This window comes from Thamnophis elegans, chromosome 4 (assembly GCF_009769535.1).
Source record: "Thamnophis elegans isolate rThaEle1 chromosome 4, rThaEle1.pri, whole genome shotgun sequence".
In the NCBI taxonomy this organism is placed as follows: domain Eukaryota; kingdom Metazoa; phylum Chordata; class Lepidosauria; order Squamata; family Colubridae; genus Thamnophis; species Thamnophis elegans.
In genome coordinates, this window is record NC_045544.1 from 54,861,117 (window position 1) to 54,880,729 (window position 19,613).

Genomic DNA, 19,613 nt, shown 5'->3' on the forward strand with positions numbered 1-19,613 from the left:
ACAGACTCCATGAGGGTAGTATGAGGGCCCGACATCCACAGGTGGGGGTTGTGCTTACAGCCCAACACCGTGTAGGACGTTTGGCATTTGCCAGAGAACACCAAGATTGGCAAATTCGCCACTGGCGCCCTGTGCTCCACAGATGAAAGCAGATTCACACTGAGCACATGTGACAGATGTGATAGGGTCTGGAGATGCCATGGAGAACGTTCTGCTGCCTGCAACATCCTCCAGCATAACCGGTTTGGCAGTGGGTCAGTAATGGTGTGGGGTGGCATTTCATTAGGGGGCCGCACAGCCCTCCATGTGCTCGCCAGAGGTAGCCTGACTGCCATTAGGTACCGAGATGAGATCTGCCGACCCCTTGTGAGACCATATGCTTGTGCAGTTGGCCCTGGATTCCTCCTAATGAAAGACAATGCTAGACCTGATGTGGCTGGAGTGTGTCAGCAGTTCCTGCAAGACGAAGGCATTGATGCTATGGACTGGCCCGCCTGTTCCCCAGACCTGAATCCAATTGAGCACATCTGGGACATCATGACTCGCTCCATCCACCAATGCCACATTGCACCACAGACTGTCCAGGAGTTGGAGGATGCTTTAGTCCAGGTGTGGGAGGAGATTCCTCTGGAGACCATCCGCCACCTCATCAGGAGCATGCCCAGACGTTGTAGGGAGATCATACAGGCACGTGGAGGCCACACACACTACTGAGCCCCATTTTGACTTGTTTTAAGGACATTACATCAAAGTTGGGTCAGCCTATAGTGTTTTTTTTCCACTTTAATTTGAGTGTAACTCCAAATCCAGACCTCCATGGGTTGCTAAATTTGATTTCCAGTCATACTTTTTGTGTGATTTTGTTGTCAGCACATTCAACTATGTAATGAACAAAGTATTTAATAAGAATATTTCATTCATTCAGATCTAGGATGTCTTATTGTTGTGTTCCCTTTATTTTTTTGAGCAGTATATTTATATAGTAAATGTAACATATTCAAAATTATGGAAACTAATGGAAACTTCACTAGCAAAGAGAGACCAGGAATTGGTCTTAGAAGTGAGGTAAACATCAACCCACAGCTCTTTTAAAAAGCTAAATAGGCCATGTAACATTAGCAAAGAAACCAATACTAAATTTGTCAGAGTTGTCATGTCTTTAAAACAATCTATGATGCAATCATATTAAAAATTACTATAGAATATTGAATAATTCTACATTATTTTGAATAATGTTGACTGCTGTTTCTCAAAAGAGAAAGAGTAGAGAAAGATCTGATTTTAAGAAGTAAGACAAATTCAGCAACTACGGAGATATAGAAGATAATTGGGGCCAGGTGGTTGTGATTAGGCTCCTCCCAAGAGAGTATATAAGAAGAGACTTGGGAGAAGGCTGTTTGCAGGACTCAACTATTATACTACAGCTGGAGAAGCTCTGGTGTGTATTTTTTATCTGAGGAAGTCTGGGTTGCTTGACAAAGTCTTGTCAGTGTGTTAATTTACTGTGAATAAATTGTCTAGCAGTAATCTTGTGTCGGCGTGACTCACTGTACGGAGGGGGGTCAGAACAGATTAGCGTATTGCCCTCAACAATCAGGGTCTTCATTTTACCGATCTCGGAAGGATGGAAGGCTGAGTCAACCTTGAACCCCATCAGATTGAATTCCAGATTGTGGGCAGAGTTAGCCTGCAGTACTGCATTCTAATCACTGTGCCATCACGGTTCTTGTTACAGGAGTATTTCTCCAAAATTTGCTTCGGAAGATTGGAAAATTATCCAGAGCCATTTTTAAGCGGAAAAATTCCCTCATCTGTAGGATTCATTCACTAAACTTCCAGTGGCATCCCTCTAAAAAGTCAGAGGACGGTTTCAGTAATGATATTTGTTCTTAAGAGATAAAGGAAGTATTCAATAAGTGAATGAAATCCAAAGTTCGTTTCCAATCTCTGAGCAAAGATATGACTCCTACAAATTTCTAAGCAGGAGTGTGGAATGTTTTTTCTAAAGCTAAAAACAGAATTTTGTACACTTTCTTAGAAGAAAATACAATATTGTGATAGTCTAAAAATACTAGGTGGGAAAAAAATCTGGTATCATTTTGTTTGCAGTTTAAAATCAACATAATTCATAATTCATAAAACAACAATAATTTTCTAAGGTACTTAAAAAAAGAATAGTTTGAAAGACAAATACATATAAACTTTCCTTTTCCTTTTTAATTTCCTGACCAGCACTACACAGGAAACCCGTGCTGTAATGATAATAGCTTCCTCTTTTGCTATAACAAAAGAGATCTTTCCTTTAGAGATCTTGTTTCAAGCCTTCCGATTACTACCTCAGCATTTGTACTCTATAAAAAGCAGAATAATGTTTAACCTTGGCTAGATGAGTGTTGATCCACTTTGTGAATGTCCGCTTTTGCACAGATTCTTGTTCATCTTAAAAAGGAACAAAAATGAAAAATGAAAAATTTTCAGATACATTTCTTTATCTCATGATTCTGACATAGTCAATTCAGCTCTTTCTGATGCATAAAAGTAAGAATAGAGGAAGGTGGCCTATGGCCCTCCGCAGTTTTTGATGTCAGTACTGCTACAGGTAATCCTCGATTAGTAACCAGTCACTTAACAACAGATTTATTTCATTCTTCTTCTTTTCCAATTATATACATCGCTGTTCTAAGTATATATATTATCTATTATCTATTATACCAATGTTTATAGGTCTATAGTTACATTGTATCAATATTCATATATATATATATATATCTTTTCACCTTAATATAACTCTTAAATAACCTTTATGTATAATCTTTACATCTATTCTCTAGCCATTTATATCATATGTCCCAATCATATAATATTCGTTTCTCCTCTGTCTTTTAATTCCATAGTTAACCATCTCTGCACACTGAAGCACCTTTTTTTATCACCATTATGTAATTATGATTGCTACTGATACTGGAGCACTGTAAAGATAAAAATGTGGTGTAAATGATGAAATATGTTCAATAAAAACATTAAAAAACCCAACAGATTTAACTTATAACAGACTTTCCTAGAGCTACCTACGACCCATGAATTTATAATGTTGCACACACTACTGTAGAGTCTGCAATGCCCCAACATTCTGTGCCTTGTCACAGCTCTATGGCAGCCATTTTCCTCAAACGGGTGACATTAAAATATGTTAATAGGATTTACTGCAAGCCTTTAAGCCAGGGTGTCAAACTCACGTCATCACAGAAGCATCATGTGACGTATCAGGACTTTTTTCACCTTTGCTAAACTGGGCATGCCAGCATGGTCAGCCCATGATGCATCCGGCCTGTGGGTCGGGGAGTTTGACAGTCCTGCTTTAAGCAAAATCACAGCTGAATTAACCACAGCTGCAGAACATTTTAGTTGGTCCTATATCAGGCTGAGTTATTTATTTACCTTGCTTTTATTTAAACTGAATAAACTACAGCTAGGAGATTTAGACCACATACTAAACGAAAACCAATAGGCTGCAAAATAGTTGTATTATTACAGTATCAGATAACAGGTCATGAATAGAGAATATTATTGCAGCAACCAACAACTTGTCACTAAAAAGATTAAGCTTGAGATCTTAACATCCTGCTCATATTTAGCTATCATTCATCAGAAAAGCACTTGCTGAGTTCCGCCATGTAAGAAATTTTGTTCTCATTCATAAGAAGTCCTATTTTGAGTTCCTTAAATAATTTCCTTGTGTGTGACAATCAGCTTTTTATACACCATTTGATAGCTGCATTCCCTAGGGATGGCTGTTGGTTTAACTTCACTTTGAAGTTAGACAAAGCTTTTTACATCCACAGGGGGTGATGCCAAGTTGGTTTTCCCTTGAAAAATTGGGGTCTACCAGCTTATCCTCAGAATTCTGAGAAACACACTGTTCCCAAATTTCTTCTGACGAGAGACAAAATAAAATCTACTTTCTGAAACAGCTTGTCTAATATTACTGTCATTTGATATAATGCCTGGACGTTTTCCAACACTTGGGCAATGTTGTGCTATCCTGCCAATTACCTCCCTACGACCAATCAGATCCCACAGATTAGGCCTCCTCCGGATACCATCAGCTAGCCAATGTCGACTGTCGACCTCTGTGGCTGCTCCGGCCCTCTGGAACGATCTCCCTGTGGAGATTCGGACCCTCACCACCCTTCAGGCTTTCAGCAAAGCCGTCAAGACCTGGCTGTTCCAGCAGGCCTGGGGCTGATGAGTTCCCAGCCCCACTTGAATTGTTGCGATAGTTGTGTAGTTTTGTTCTTGTATCTTGTTTTTGTCTGGTTTGTTTTTTGTATTTCCCCCTTCCCCACTTGTTTGTTAGCCGCCCTGAGTCCCTCGGGAATAGGGTGGCATACAAGTATAATAAACATAACATAACATAACAAGTAGGTCATTAATTATGACCCAATGTTATGACCTGTTTGCAGTGGTTGTTAAATGAATCCATTTTACCTAATGGACATTTTTTGCCAGAAACTGGAAATAAATTCCAGAAACTGGTAAAAACCATCGGAGATTGCAGTTGTGTGACAATAGGCCACTGCAAATGGCCCAAAAGACAAGCTGGTTTGCCAAGTGCCCAAATGTGACTACGTGGTGTGTGGGGCCAAGATAACTTCAAAGTAAATCATAAGTAGTGTTGGGGGAAAGGCTGTTGTAACTTTGAATGATCACTAAGCAACCGGTCATACGTCAATAATTGTCTGTATAAAACACAGAGACTACTATCATGCTTCTTTCTATTTCAGAGCAAAATGGGAAAACAAAACAAAAAAATCCTAAACTACTTTTTTCCTGAACACACTGCATTTGTTTTATTGACTTTGGTACTTTGAAAACTCTCCTATAAACAGACTCTAAATGAGACACAAGATCTTTACCAAGGAAACCAGAGAAATTCCTTTCTAGGTGTTGCCATGACAATAAGTGTCTCTATCATTGTTTTCATTCTTGGCTTTTCAGCAAAGAGAGCAAGTTTCACAGGTTTTTCTTTCCTGACTATAACATTGCATCCATAACCTGTTCAGTTGATAATGATCTCGATATAATTGGGTCCTGAAATACGCAGGTAAGAATTTTAAAATATAGTTCTTGCCTTGAACTCATAACAGACCTTAATGCTGGGAAGGGAAAATAGCAAACCAATGAAGAGAATCTAGTAAATGACACTAACAAAAATGAAGACAATACCCCCAAAATCATGTTTTTATATTATATGTTTCTAATAATTTAACAAATATCTTCTGTTGAGGATTGGAACTGTGATGACAAACCTATGGCATGCGTGCAAAGGTGGCACACAGAGCCCTCTCTGCAGGCACACGATCCATCGCCCCAGCTCTCTCTACTGTGCATGTGTGCACGTGCCCCACTGACCAGATGGTTTTTGGATCTCTGTCGCGCATGCCTGGGGTGGCAGGGCGCATGCGGGGAGTTGCATGTGTATGCGTGGGGGGATGGCAGGGGGTGCGAGTGGTCATGTTGCATGCACAGGGGGTACGGGGGCAGGGTTGCCACCGCATTGCATTATGGGTGCACATGAAAGTTTTTGGCACGCAACGACAAAAAGGTTAGCCATCACTGGTATTAATGTCCCACAGAATCAAGGCTTATTCTGGAAAATAATGACTGAATGAGTAACTCTGTTCTGAGAACCTTACACAATTATTTTCATAAGAAAAATAATGCCCTTAATTTTTAACACCCAATTGTAATCCATACTTTGGCTTAATATATCAGAGTGGAATGGTTAAAAGACATGAAACTGAAGTTAAGCTTCAGCTGGTCCAGAATGCAATATCAGACACTCCATGGTCCACCATATAACCACTGCAGCCATGTGAGCGGTATTGATCTGGCACCATGCTTCCAGGTGCAGTTCATGGTGCTGGTTGTCCTATGTGGCATGAGAACAAGTGATGTGCAGGAACACTTCTCAATGGTTCCTGTCCATCGCAACAGATTTGGCAGAATGGGCATGCTCTAGGCCCCATTGGTGAAACAGACACTTGTTGAGTCCTTAGAAGAATCGCTGTTGTGTGGAATAACATCCCTTTCTCTGGCAGCCCCATCTCTGCTTGCCTTTTAGAAGATCACAAAGCTCTGGATCTTGCTCCAAGCAAAAATTATGAGCCAGGAAATTAATGGACTTCTGGAGCCTGTGTGTATACATTTATGGTACCTCAGGTGTATTTTGTTTCCTGTAAGGATTGTGACTTTGGTCCTGGTTTTATCTTTGTTCATTACCTGGAGCTTGTTCAAATGGCAGCCAAATAAATATGCTAAATGCATAAAACTCTGGCCAAGTCAGTGTTGATTTCTGACAACTACCTGGATGAATCCCTGTAGCTTTTTTGGCAAGATTTGTCCTTGCCTTATTCCTATGGCTGAGTGAATGATGGCTCAGGTCACCCAGCTGGCTTCTTGCCAAAGGTGGGACTAAAACTATGGCTCCCAGTTCTCAGCTAAATGCCTTTATCACTGACTCTTATATATAGCAATAGTGATGGCATTTTTATTGAGCTGTAGAGAATGTGGTTGTCCCAAGAACAGTTTACTATTCGAGATAAAATTGTAGGTTGGTGAAGCACTAGTAAGTTAATTTAATCAGCACTGGCTAAATACATGAATATGATACTCATGCTGCTTTTACTCAATGATTACTCTGGATATCTTCCAGCTTTCTGCAAATGAAGCTTATTATGTAATATTTCACAGCATAATAAAAGAAATTGAGAAACTGCCACCAAAAATTTGGGTGTGTATTTTGAATTCCAATGTGTAAACTCTAACTTTACTAAAGTAAATTAATTTTAGAAAACAATTATTTCTTCCCCTTTTCTAACAATACAAATAGGATTCTACTGCATTCGATACTATATTTAATGTGGTTACATTCTGGTAATAGTTACGCATGAATTAACAGTGGTTAATTCTTAATCAGAAATGAGTGGGTTGTAAAAATATTGAATGAACAATCCACCTTCCTATTATTGAGAACTGGCGAAATCAATGGTTACTACCATTGATGGAATCAAATAAACAAGGGAAAGCATTTCTTTTGCCTAGGAAGAATTTTACTCTGGGATTTTCAACATTAGAAGTTGAAGATACATGAAGAAGTGGCACAATAGCAAAAAAAAAAAATTATATTCCACATTCATCCTGATTTTAACTTTTGCTTAACTACACACACTCTTCTCTAGATTTTCTGTATGCACAAGTAAGTATCAATAGAAGAGAATATTTTTAACTCATGGTTGAACTGTGGAGTCCTTAGTACTCTAGCCCATTATCTTTGCTATTATCAACTTCTGGTTAAAAGTATTTTATCTCTTCTATTGTATTTGCTCTATTTACAACTCAAGAATGTATTGAAATTATTTGAAGTACAGCTTAATTTTAATGGAACTTTGTTTTAAAATGCTATTTTGATAGATTCACAAGTGCCATTACCCTGTCTAAATAATAGTCTCCTATTATTTGAGGTTATTATTACCAATTACAAATTAATTCATTGTTTTTAAAAATGGGAGTTTGAACAAAAACATGGAATATTGTGAAGCGTATTAGGTGAAATATATCAGCATAGGTTATTTTTTTCCCTTCACTTATTTTCTGATACAGGTAGTCCTTGACTTACAAAATTCATTTAGTGACCATTTGAAGTTACAGCAGCACTTAAAAAGTAACTTATGACCATTTGCACACAACCATTGTAGCACCCCCATGGTCACATGATCAAAATTCAGAAGCTTGGCAAATGACTCATATTTATGATGGTTGTAGAATCCTGGGTCATGTGACCACCTTTTACAATCTTCTAACAAGGAACCCAGCTGGGTTCACTTAACAACTGTGGCAAGAAAGGTCATAAAATGGAGCAGTATTACTTAACTGTCTCGCTTAGCAATAAACATTTTGGGCTCAATTGTGATCATAAGTCAAGGCCTACCTTTACTGGGATACAGAAATTATACACCATTAAAAACCATGCTCTTCATAATCTGGAATTCTAGGCTAAAAAAGTTATGTATAAATGCATAAAAAAGCCATTCTTCACCATAGCTCTGACACAATGCTGATATATTTAGGTAACTTATATGAATTGATAACAGCCTGTTTCTAAGTAGCAATGATGATTCACAGAAGGCAGAATGATTTTATAGAATTCCTGTGTTGCTGGAAACAAAGCCAATCAAACCACAACTCAGTCAGATATAGTTGTTTGCCCACTTTCACAGACCAGCAAGAAATAAAAGATTGCAGCCAGGATCGTGCAAACTGGTAGTAGCGGCGGCGGGAAGTTGCTCCCACCGCCTTCTGTGCAAGTGCAGATGCGTTGCACCCGTGAGCACGCCCAAAACCAGTATAAAAAAATGGCAACCTACCACTGTGTGTAGCACATGGTACATTTAATAATGGCAAACATGCATGTCTACTTTAGCTTCCTTATACTTCTTTTACTTACCCCTCAAACTATAGAGGGCTAAATAGCTTTGACAATCAAAACATAATCATATCATGTAACATAAATGAACACTTCAAAGAAACTGCATTCCAAGAAAAACAGAACTGAAAGTCCTATTATATAGAATTTTGATAACCTTGGAACAGTAGTGATCAAATAATATTTAAAGAAACTTTTAATTTAGCTGTAGTATATGTAAAATAGTTAAAATAAACACAATAGTTATGATATTTTATTTACTTTTTATTTATATATTACATTTCTATGCTGACCAGCTCACTGAGGTGACTCTGATGGATATAGTTCTGCTTCCTCATCATTTCTTCATACTTATATGCATTTTTAAAAATATCATCTGGACTATTAAGAAATTCCTTTCTCCACGTAGAGTGTTAAGACAGCAAGCTATACATAACAAAGGGTCACAACTACGAAAAGAGGATAGAACGAAACCAAATACTGTATTCTGTATATTTCCAGTCAACATCTATGAATGCAAAAAGCTATACTGTTTGAAAACATCTATAATATGACAGCCATCAGCCTCATATTTTAAGTATTAAGCATAGCAGAATGCAAGTATGGCTTGTTAAATAAGCTACATAATACATATACACACCAGTCAAAATGAATCATATCACATCACAGCTTAATACAATCTGCCAAATAACAGATAAACATTATCCTTTTTTTATAGAATCACAAGAGGGGACTTCATCTGAAACCAGACCATTGGGCCATCTAAATCAGTCAGGTTCTCTACAACATCAACAGTTTTCAATATCAGATGACATTCACATTTGCCAATATAGTATCCTCCAGATGTCTAGGCTTCCCATTCCTATTCATTCCCAGCTACCATCCTTCAATTTATAACCATGCTGGGATTTTTGAAGGTTAAAGTCAAACATATCTGGACGACACCAAATATGGAAAATTGGAAATTGGGCTTCATTTTTAAGAGACAAGAAGGGCATTTTGAATGTTGAAATGAAACAAGAAATTAATAGAAAGCAGTGTTAAAGTTAAAATTTTTCTAATTTCTGAGCAATCTTCAAAAGTGGTAGCAGCCTAAAAAGCACATTTCCCTGTCTATATTATATTTAACAAAAGCATGGCTTACAATGGCTGCATTTTTTTTTAAACAAGTAAAGGTCACAACAGACAGTCAATCAAACGTTTGAAAGACATGCATGGTATTTATAAATATTTTATCATTGACCAATAATACCAAACCCCGTCGCATGCTCAGTTACTAAATTCATTAAGGGGGTTGGGGGAGGATTCATAAAAGATGCTCTCAACATAAATAAAAGCAATCACAGACCTGTCTCTATTATTTTATTTTGGCCAGTAAGCCTAATGCATGTTTGGTCAACTTGATTATTGCCCTAGTGGTAAAAATTCTGATAAAAATTGTAATGGCTGTGCATGTGGATCAATTCACATGGTGAATGGATGAGTTGCAACATCTGCAGATATACGTAGGGAACAGCAGAAGCACTCTTGACTTCTGGACCAGAGAGAACTGAGAATTATTATTTAAATTACCTAAGGTAGGGTGTATCCCTTGTAAAGATGCTGCCGCTGCCTGCAATGCTAATGTGATGCCAGATTTGCTGTGTGGTATAGCTGCATCTATTCACTGTTCAAGTGCCAGTCATGTTCATTTGTATGTTTAATTTTGCAAAGTCATAACCTATCCAGTATTTTCTCACAAAATTGAACTTCATAGTGCTGTCTGGAATATCATTTGTGAGACAGTTAGGATTCTGAGTTTCCTAACAACTTCCATATACTTTTTCACTTCTCAGTGTTAAAGATTTCTCTGATACATTAGTTATTTGAAGACAAGCTGTTCTTTCAGTATTTAGCTAATGTGGGGAAAGTACTCTTTCTTATTGTCAGTGTTAGAAAAGCAAACAGTGTTTCATAAACAAACATGCCCAAACATGTCTTCCTGGACATAATACCATGTTAGGCAGAGCACAGATATTTATGCTTCTATTGTAATAGCTTTCAGTACTTCAGAGCTTTGTTAGCACTCCATGTATAATTTCTTATCAGCACTGATTTATTTTCATACAGAATATGATGGATTTAATCTTTCATAATAGAATACTTCCTTGGATAATACAATGCCACATCATTAAAGTATCTGACCCTCTGTGTCTAAAAGTAGATGGAACTGGGGAAAAGGGAAATAAAAGAAATGGTACCTTAGAATAGATTAAGCATGGTACATTTATAAATGGCTAATCATCTTAGCAGTTCTATAAAATATAACGTGAGATGAAAAGAAAATCATTCAAGATATACTGAATCAGCCACCATGGAAATATATATTTAGTTCAACAAGTTTAATGCTCAAATAGATGCCTTTCTGTAGGTAAAGAACGTTGGTCTTACCTAAACGTGTCTTTTAAGGGGAAGAGAGGGAGTGGTCATGTATGGGTATTCTCAAAGCCTGATTGGTCCAAAGACTGAGAGCAAACTCTTAAATACTGGTGCCTTCCAATCCTAGCCCAGTTTCCTCGAAGGCAAACGGTAGAACTGAAACAACAAAAACAACAACAACAATCCCCCGGAAACCACCAGGGCCCTCCCCTTGGCCCCAAGAAAAACACCCAAGGCGGGTTGTAACCACTCCCTCTCTTCCCCTTAAAAGACACGTTCAGGTAAGACCAACATTCTTTTTCCAGTGAAGAGAGGGAGTGGTCACGTGTGGGACATACCCAAGCTTAGTCCCAGGGAGGGAGAACCAACTCAACAACTAAGGCCCAAGGGGAGCATCAGCCGCCACCCTCTGCAGCACCCTCCAACCAAAGGACACGTTCGCCGAAGCGAAGGCATCCAAACGATAATGTCGGATGAAAGGCGTTGGGGAAGCCCAAGCGGCTGCCTGACAAATGTATTCAAAGGGGGCCCTCGTGGCCCACACCGCCGTGGTCATGGCACTTCTAGTCGAATGGGCCGTTATCCCAGATGGAGCCGGCGACCAGCCACCCCATAGGCCTCCACAATGGCCTGACGCAGCCAACGACCAATGGTGGCCGAGGACACCCTGGTCCCCAATGTCCACAGCTGGAACGAAACAAACAAGGGCCTCCATCCGTGGACCGCTGCGGTCCGCCGGAGATAAATGCGTAGCACGCGCACACATCCAAACAGTGCCAGAGTCTCTCCCTGTCATTGGAAGGACCCGGGCAAAAATCGTGCAGGACGATCTCCTGCACCTAATGGAAAGGAATGTTCACCTTGGAATGAAGGTAGGATCAAGGCGGAGCACCACCGTCCTGATGAAAATGACAGAGGTCATCCTGGAAGAAAGGGCGCCCAGTTCTGAAATCAACCGGGCGGAGGTAACCGCCATCAGAAGGCCATCTCAAGGGACAACAACCGCAGATGAACAGACCGGGAGAGGCTCAAACGGGAGGCCCCGTCATGCCCTGAGAACTAGGGGAAAGATCCCCCGTGGGGAACCTATGGACGGGGAGGCCGAAGAATTAGCTGCCCCCTTCAGAAACACTGATCAGAGGAACATGAGAGAGGGAGGAAGACCCCACACCCAAGACTGAAGACAAAGCCGCCCCTGACGGCGCAGAGTATTCTGTGACAGTCCATCATCCAGGCCTTCTGCAGGAAGTCCAAGATGTTAGGAATAGTGGCCCTGACGGGGGAAATGACAAGAGGAGAACACCACCGGACAAAGGCCGCCCAGGTGGAGTTATAGATGCGGGTCGTCAACAGGTGCCTAGATGCCTCGATGGTACGAATGACCTCGGAGGACAGGTTAGCCCCCCTCAGGAGCCGCCGTTCAGAGCCAGGCGGTCAGATGGATCCACTGGGGCTCCGGGTGAACTAGGACACCCTGTTGCAAGATCACCTCCTCCTGCGGAATCCTCCACGGAGGAGCCACCGACAACTGCACAAGGTTTGCGAACCAGGTCCTCCTGGGCCAATAAGGGGAGGCCGAAGATTAGCTGCCCCCTTCCACTACCACCTTCCTGAGGGTCCCCGGAATGAGGGGAATGGGAGGAAAAGCGTAAAGGCCCGGGGCCACCTGAGGGCGTCTGTGCCCTCCACAGACCAGGACTGAAAACAGGTCAAAAACCTCGGGAGCTGCGAGTTCGCCGGCAAGATGAAGAGATCCACCAGCGGAGTGCCAAACCTCCGACAGATCCTCCGAAACGACGACAGGAGCTGCCACTTGTCCATTGTCCAGAGTTGCCCAACTCAGCCAGTCCGTCTGCTGGTTGGAAAGACCGGAGATGTGTTCCGACACCAAAGACAACAGGTGCCTCTCCGCCCAAGCGCCCAGCCTCAGAGTCTCCAGCCAGAGAGCTCAAGAGTGAGTCCCCCCCTGACAATTTATGTGGGCCTTGGTGGCCACATTGTCCGTCAGGAGGAGCACGTGACGCCCCTCCACCGAGGAACGAAAGTGCAGCAGAGCCAGATGATCCGCCTTCAGCTCCAACCAATTTATGTTGTGGCAGAGATCTGAGTCCGTCCACCTGCCCTGAGCCAACCAGGAACCCACCAGGGCTCCCCATCCAAACAGACCTGCGTCCGTGGTGACGGTCACCCTGTCCAGTTCTCAGAAGCAGCAACCCCGTTGAATGGCCGGAGAGAGCCACCACCTGAGAGAGGACCGGACCCCCACCGGGAGGTGCAGAATCCACAGAGAGTTGCTTATCCTTCCCCTCTGAAAGGGGATGAGCTCCCACTGGAGCAGCCGGAGGTGAAGCCTGGCACACGGGACAATCCCTATGCAAGAACCCATCTTGCCTAACAACTGCGACAACATGAGGACTGAAACGGACCGACTTTTATGAACGGAGCCTGCGAGTTGTCGCAGACTCCTCTGACGCTCCTGGGATAGACGAACCACTCCCGACACAGAGTCTATGACTGTCCCCAGGTGAAGGATGTGTGTGGACGGGATAGATGGCTCTTGGGGAAGTTCACCGAGAACCCCAGGGCCTGAAGGCTCCTGATGGTGAGCCGAAGGTCTAAGATGGCCCAGGGAAGAGACCCTGCCTGACTAGGACATTGTCCAAATAACATTGGAGTCTCACTGGGATGGACCGCAGATGAGCCACTAGTGCCGCCAGAACCTTCGTGACACCCGGGGGGCTGAGGCCAGCCCGAAGGGAAAAGCCTTGTACTGGTAGTGGCAGGTTCCGTGCGAGAACCTCAGAAACCTGCGATGACGAGGCAGAATTGGAATGTGGAGGTAGGCCTCTGTGAGTTCTACCGAAGCCAAGAAGTCTCCCTTTCGGATGCCCTGAAGGTAGACTTGAGGGAGGAAATCTTAAAGCGCCTGTACACCAGAAAACGGTTCAGGCGCTTGAGGTCCAGAATTGCCCTCCAGCCCCCCGAGCTCTTTGGGACCACGAACAGGTTGGAGTAATGGCCCAGGCCCTGTTCCCCCAGGGGAACTGGCTCTACCCGCCTGAATGTCGAGAAGGTGGGCAATTGCCTGATCCATCAGGCATTGTCATTCCAAACTCCAGGACGGAGGGAACGACCGAAGAGATTCCGAGGGGTGGAGAGAAATTCCAACCTGAGACCGTGCCATACCATGGACCTGACCCAAGTATCTGACGTGATCTCATCCCATTGATCCGCATAGAGGGGCAGGCGGCCACCCATGGGACGACTCAGGTTTGAGTCACTTCCCTCTGAGGTAGGGACGACCGCCTCCACCACAAAACAGCCGTCGGGACTGGTGCTGGAACCGGTTTCTGTCCTGGAAGGGCGACCTGGGGAACTACCTGTCAGATCTGAAAGAGGAAAAAATGCTGGGTTATGGTCATAGTCAGGTGCCCTGTAAGACTGCCTACGGTAAGGATGAGACCTAGCCTCAGGCTTCTTAGCGTTAGTTGGCAGAACCTTCTTCTTATTTTTATTCTCGACCAGAATGGGTCGAGAGCATCCCCAAAAAGATTAGGACCCTTGAATGGGGCAGCCACCAAATTCCACTTTCATCTGCCAGTTACACAATCATAAAAACAGGCGGGATGTAACCGAAGTGGCCAAGGCACTGGATGCAAACTTAACCGTGTCCAGGGTCGCATCAGCGGAGAATTGGGAGGCTACCATGATCTTGATCAGATCCTGGTGGAGCCGCTCGTCCTGAATGGGAATGCGCTCCTGGAGCTGCCTAAGCCACATAACCGTGGCACGGTTGAAATAAGAAGCCGAGGCAGTGGACTTAATAGCCCACGCAATGGCGTTGAAATTTTTCCGTAAGGTAAGCTCAGCGCGCTTATCCTCCAGCTTCAATTTATCTGCTGCATCCCCCAACACTACTGGCGAGGAAGAAACCAGGGCAGCCCCCGGGGTGTCAATGGCGGGCAACTGAATGGCATGGGCAAAAGTCTGCTCCACATTATAGAAGCGGCGGGACATTACCCCCCGGGTTAGAGAAATTGGAAGGACGGGCCCACTGGTTGGTCAGGACATTTTTTTTTTAAACATTTTATTGAGATTATAGGCCGCCCTTCTCCCTGAGGGGACTCAGGGCGGCTTACAATCACAAGGGGAGGGGGTGCAGTACCAAGAGACAAACAATAGTGAACAAAATAAATGGTAAACCACAACATGCATTCAACAGTCAGCACTCGGGCGGGTAAATTGGGAACCTATCCCCAGGCCTGCTGGGAGAGCCAGGTCTTGAGGGCTGTGCGGAAGGTCTGGATGGTGGTGAGGGTACGAATCTCAACGGGGAGCTCGTTCCACAGGGTCGGAGCTGCAACAGAAAAAGCTCTCCTCCGCGTAGTCGCCAGTCGGCACTGACTGGCGGATGGAATTCGGAGGAGGCCCAGCCTGTGCGATCTAATCGGTCGGAGGGAGGTGATCGGAAGAAGGCGGTCGTCTCAATATCCAGATCCACTACCATGGAGTGCTTTAAAGGTGGTCAATACCCTGAAGCGCACCCGGAGACCGACAGGTAGCCAGTGCAGCTCGCGGAGGATGGGTGTAATGTGGGCGAACCGCGGTGCGCCCACTATCACTCGCCGCGGCTGCATTCTGGACTAACTGCAGTCACCGGATGCTCTTCAAGGGCAACCCCATGTAGAGCCCATTGCAGTATTCCAGCCTAGAGATCACAAGGGCTCGAGTGACTGTTGCGAGAGCCTCCCAGTTCAGGTAGGGCCGTAACTGGCGGACCAGGCGAACCTGGGCAAATGCCCCCCTGGTCACAGCCGACAGCTGATGGTCGAAAGTCAGCTGTGAATCCAGGAGGACTCCTAAGTTACGGACCCTGTCTGAGGGGTATAAAATTTGACCCCCCAGCCTGAGTGTTGGAATGTCAGCCAAATTATTGGGAGGGGAAGCACAACAGCCACTCGGTCTTGTCCGGGTTGAGTACCAGTTTGTTAGCGCTCATCCAGTCCCTTAACGGCCTCAAGACCCTGGCTCATCACATCCACCGCTTCATTGAGTTGGCACGGGGCGGACAGATACAATTGTGTATCATCCGCATATTGGTGGTATTTTATCCCGTGCCTCCGAATGATCTCGCCCAGCGGTTTCATGTATATGTTAAAAGTAGGGGGGATAAGACCGAACCCTGCGGCACCCCACATGTTAGGGGCCTCAGGGATGATCTCTGCCCCCTGACCAACACCGACTGCGACCTGTCCGAGAGGTAAGAGGAGAACCACTGCAAAACAGTGCCTCCCACCCCCACCTCCCGCAGTCGTCGCAGAAGGATACCATGGTCGATGGTATCGAAAGCCGCTGAGAGGTCAAGGAGAACCAGGATGGACGCATGGCCTCCATCTCTGGCCCTCCAGAGATCATCGGTCAATGCGACCAAAGCGGTTTCTGTGCTATAACCAGGTCTGAAGCCGGACTGGAAGGGGTCAAGATAACTACTGGCGAGGAAGAAACCAGGGCAGCCCCCGGGTGTCAATGGCGGCAACTGAATGGCATGGGCAAAAGTCTGCTCCACATTATAGAAGCGCGGACATTACCCCCCGGGTTAGAGAAATTGGAAGGACGGGCCCACTGGTTGGTCAGGACCATCCATAAATAAGGGAGGAGCCGGAATCTCCTCCTTATTCATGGCTGTATTTGAAAATATGGCCCTGTAGGGTCCCTAGGCGGGGGCACCGAAGGGTCCCCATTCCCAACCTTGATGATCTTTCTCGCCTTGTTCAGGAGGGCCTTGAATATGGCCGGTACAAAGAGACCCAAAGAAGAGGGAGCGTTGGGGGGGGGCGCATCCTCGTCCTCCAAGAACCCCATGTCCTGGAGATTCTCCTCTCCCATGACCGAAACCCTCGCTAACCATGGATGGAGAGGACGCCTGAACTGGGCATGGCCCGAACCCCCCCCCCCGCCTAGAAGAGTGAGAGTTTCTGTCCCGCAGGGCAATGCCCCGCGAAATGGCTGCAGAAATAAGTCTTTGATACCTTCCGGGAGATGCTCCAAATCCTCCACATCCCCATAAGAAGAGCTAGGCCTCTGGGGAGCCAACCTGTGTGAGGAGCAAGGACCCCTGGAAGTACCCTCCAAAGGATCTGCAGCACTCCTCCCAGTGTAATCTGGAGACACAGAAGGAGAGGGAGAAGGAGACTCCCTCTGCCTGGAATAGGAGTGGCCCTATCTGGAGAGGCCGAGGGGGAAGAGGGCTGACCCCGTAGGAGAGGACTGCTCAGAAAAAGGCCTGATTGGAGACCTGGATCTGTCCCTGGAATTAGGTCCCGAAGCCTTGGCCCGTATTTCTGCCCTTGCAAAGGTCTTTTCATTGGCCTTGTGCCTTCTGGCCTCCTCCCTAGTGGAGGCCCTAGACAGGTGCTGGGCCCGCACCAGGCCTTGGAAGGGGAACCCCCTCGGACCTCAGCACCAGGTCCCCCACATCTCCCATCGGGCCTTCCACTTGGTCCTGGGAATTTCAGACCCCTCCTCCATGCCCCACTCACGTGTCCGGTGAAGGAGGAGAAATACAGGCCTCTGTAGGCCCCGCTGGGACCTGGGCCTGCTGAGTCGAGTTGAGGGACTAGGCCAAAACTGCTCCAGCTGTGGCCCTCATGAGAAGCCTGCAGAACGAGGCAAGAGCCTCGCGCATTGTGGCAGCAGCCAAAATGGCCGTCAAAACTCTGTGCGGAGGCAAGAGGCCAAAACAAGCACACACGGCCCAGCTCGGCTTCCAGAAGCCGACACCGCTCCAAATAATAACGAGCACGCTCTCCTCGCCCCCAAAACCCCCTCACAGAAAAAACAATCTCCGGAGCCACGCAGCAGCCGCCCGGATCAAACAGCGGCTCCGCGGGCAGCTCATGCGCGCCATGAGGCGCTGAAATTCGCTCTCCTTTGACCGGGAAAGAAAGCTCCCTTTCCCGAAGCTGCACCTGGAGCTGGCACCCCCGCAATCCCGGGGATAGGGCAGAGGGTCCGGGCCCGCGGGGGGAGTCTGGATGCCCCACAAGACCCTCCCCACTGCCCGAGGCAGAGGACTGTCCCTTGGGGCCACAGCTATGAGTTTAGAATTTAGAGAATTTAAAAATGCCCAATTAAACCGAATAAGAAGCCAGATTGCAATAAAAATAATCCTACCTAGGAATATTCTCAACAGTACTTGGACCAAGAAGACTGAGAGAAAACTGGATTAGGATTGGAAGACACCAGTATTTAAGAGTTTGCTCTCAGTCCTTTGGACTAATCAGGCTTTGAGAATACCCACACGTGACCACTCCCTCTCTTCCACTGGAAAAGTATGCTTTTACCCCAATGGAAGCTTTATTCCATAAGCAACAGTGGGGAGGGATGAATATAGTACAAATTGGATTCCAGTAAAATAGATGGAAGAGATTAAAGTTTCTTAATACACTGTTGAAGCAATCTGGACTGAACCATGATGCATATAGTAGGCTTAAAAAAAAACCTGCTGATAGTACAAATGGCCTTCCAGTTAGGAGGTGGGGGAATGAAAAACTGAATGGAGGATTATCATACCCAGATCCTAAAATGATTTCCATCATCAGTAAGAATCATATGAACATAAAAATAATATTAGGCATATTTATTCATCAGAGTATTACCATGGAAAAAGTCACATATAATTAAATTACTTCTTCTAGAGCACGGGTGTCAAACTTGATTTCATTGAGGGCCGCATCAGGATCGTGTTGATCTCAGGGCTGGGGTGGGCATGGCCAGTTTCGATGTCACTCGTATCGGGGGCACCTGTGGTGGCCAAGTGCTAAGGCAGGACTTCCTCAGACTCTACCTGACTCTCATAATCTCCTTCCTTCCTTTTCTTCTTTTTCCTTCCCTCTTCATTCTCCTTTCTGCTTCCTTCCCTTCTTTCCTTATTTTCCTTCCTTGTCTCTTCCCATCTTTTCTTTTCTTTCTCTTTCCTCTTTCCCTTTCTCCTTTCCTGACCCTTCTTGTATGTTCAAATGCAAAAGGGGAAACATTTCTTATCTTTGTTTTGTTCTTCTTTGTTTTGCTAGCCCTCTGCCAGTGAAAAAGGAGCCCAGGGGCACACATGTGGCCCCCCTGAGCTCTATTTTTACTGGCAGAGGGACTGCAGGCCACTCTTTGCTGTTTCCAGGATGGCCCTGTGGCACCATGATTTTGACACCCCTGTTCTAGAGTTAAGTGTACACTTTCTTACAAAAGGAAATCCTGATAGGGACAAAAAACTATGCTGTTTAGGGGAGGAGGGAGGGAGAGAGGGAGAGAGAGAGAGATCACTGACAAATTATTGTCTTCAGTACTACTAAGATTCTCTGAAACTGAAATTAAAAAGGGAGAGAATGTGATTTTAGAATTTCCTTTGTTTCTAACAATAAGTCAAAAAATAATTGTAATCTCAAAAATAAATCACTTCCTGCACTTTAAACTATATGATTCAATTTGAAAAGCATTTTACCAGAAAACTACCCAAAGCTTTCCTGGCCAATATTTTTGGAATTGTATGAAGATTCAACATGGAGTGTCAGTTCATTTCAGTTCAAAGTGATGTAATCAAATCCCTACATCACACTGATTCACTAAATCAAATCATGAAAAGGCTTTAGTAAATTCGTGAATTAAATTGACTGGATGGTTTGATTGAAACATTGTATCAATCTTTTGACAGATTAAC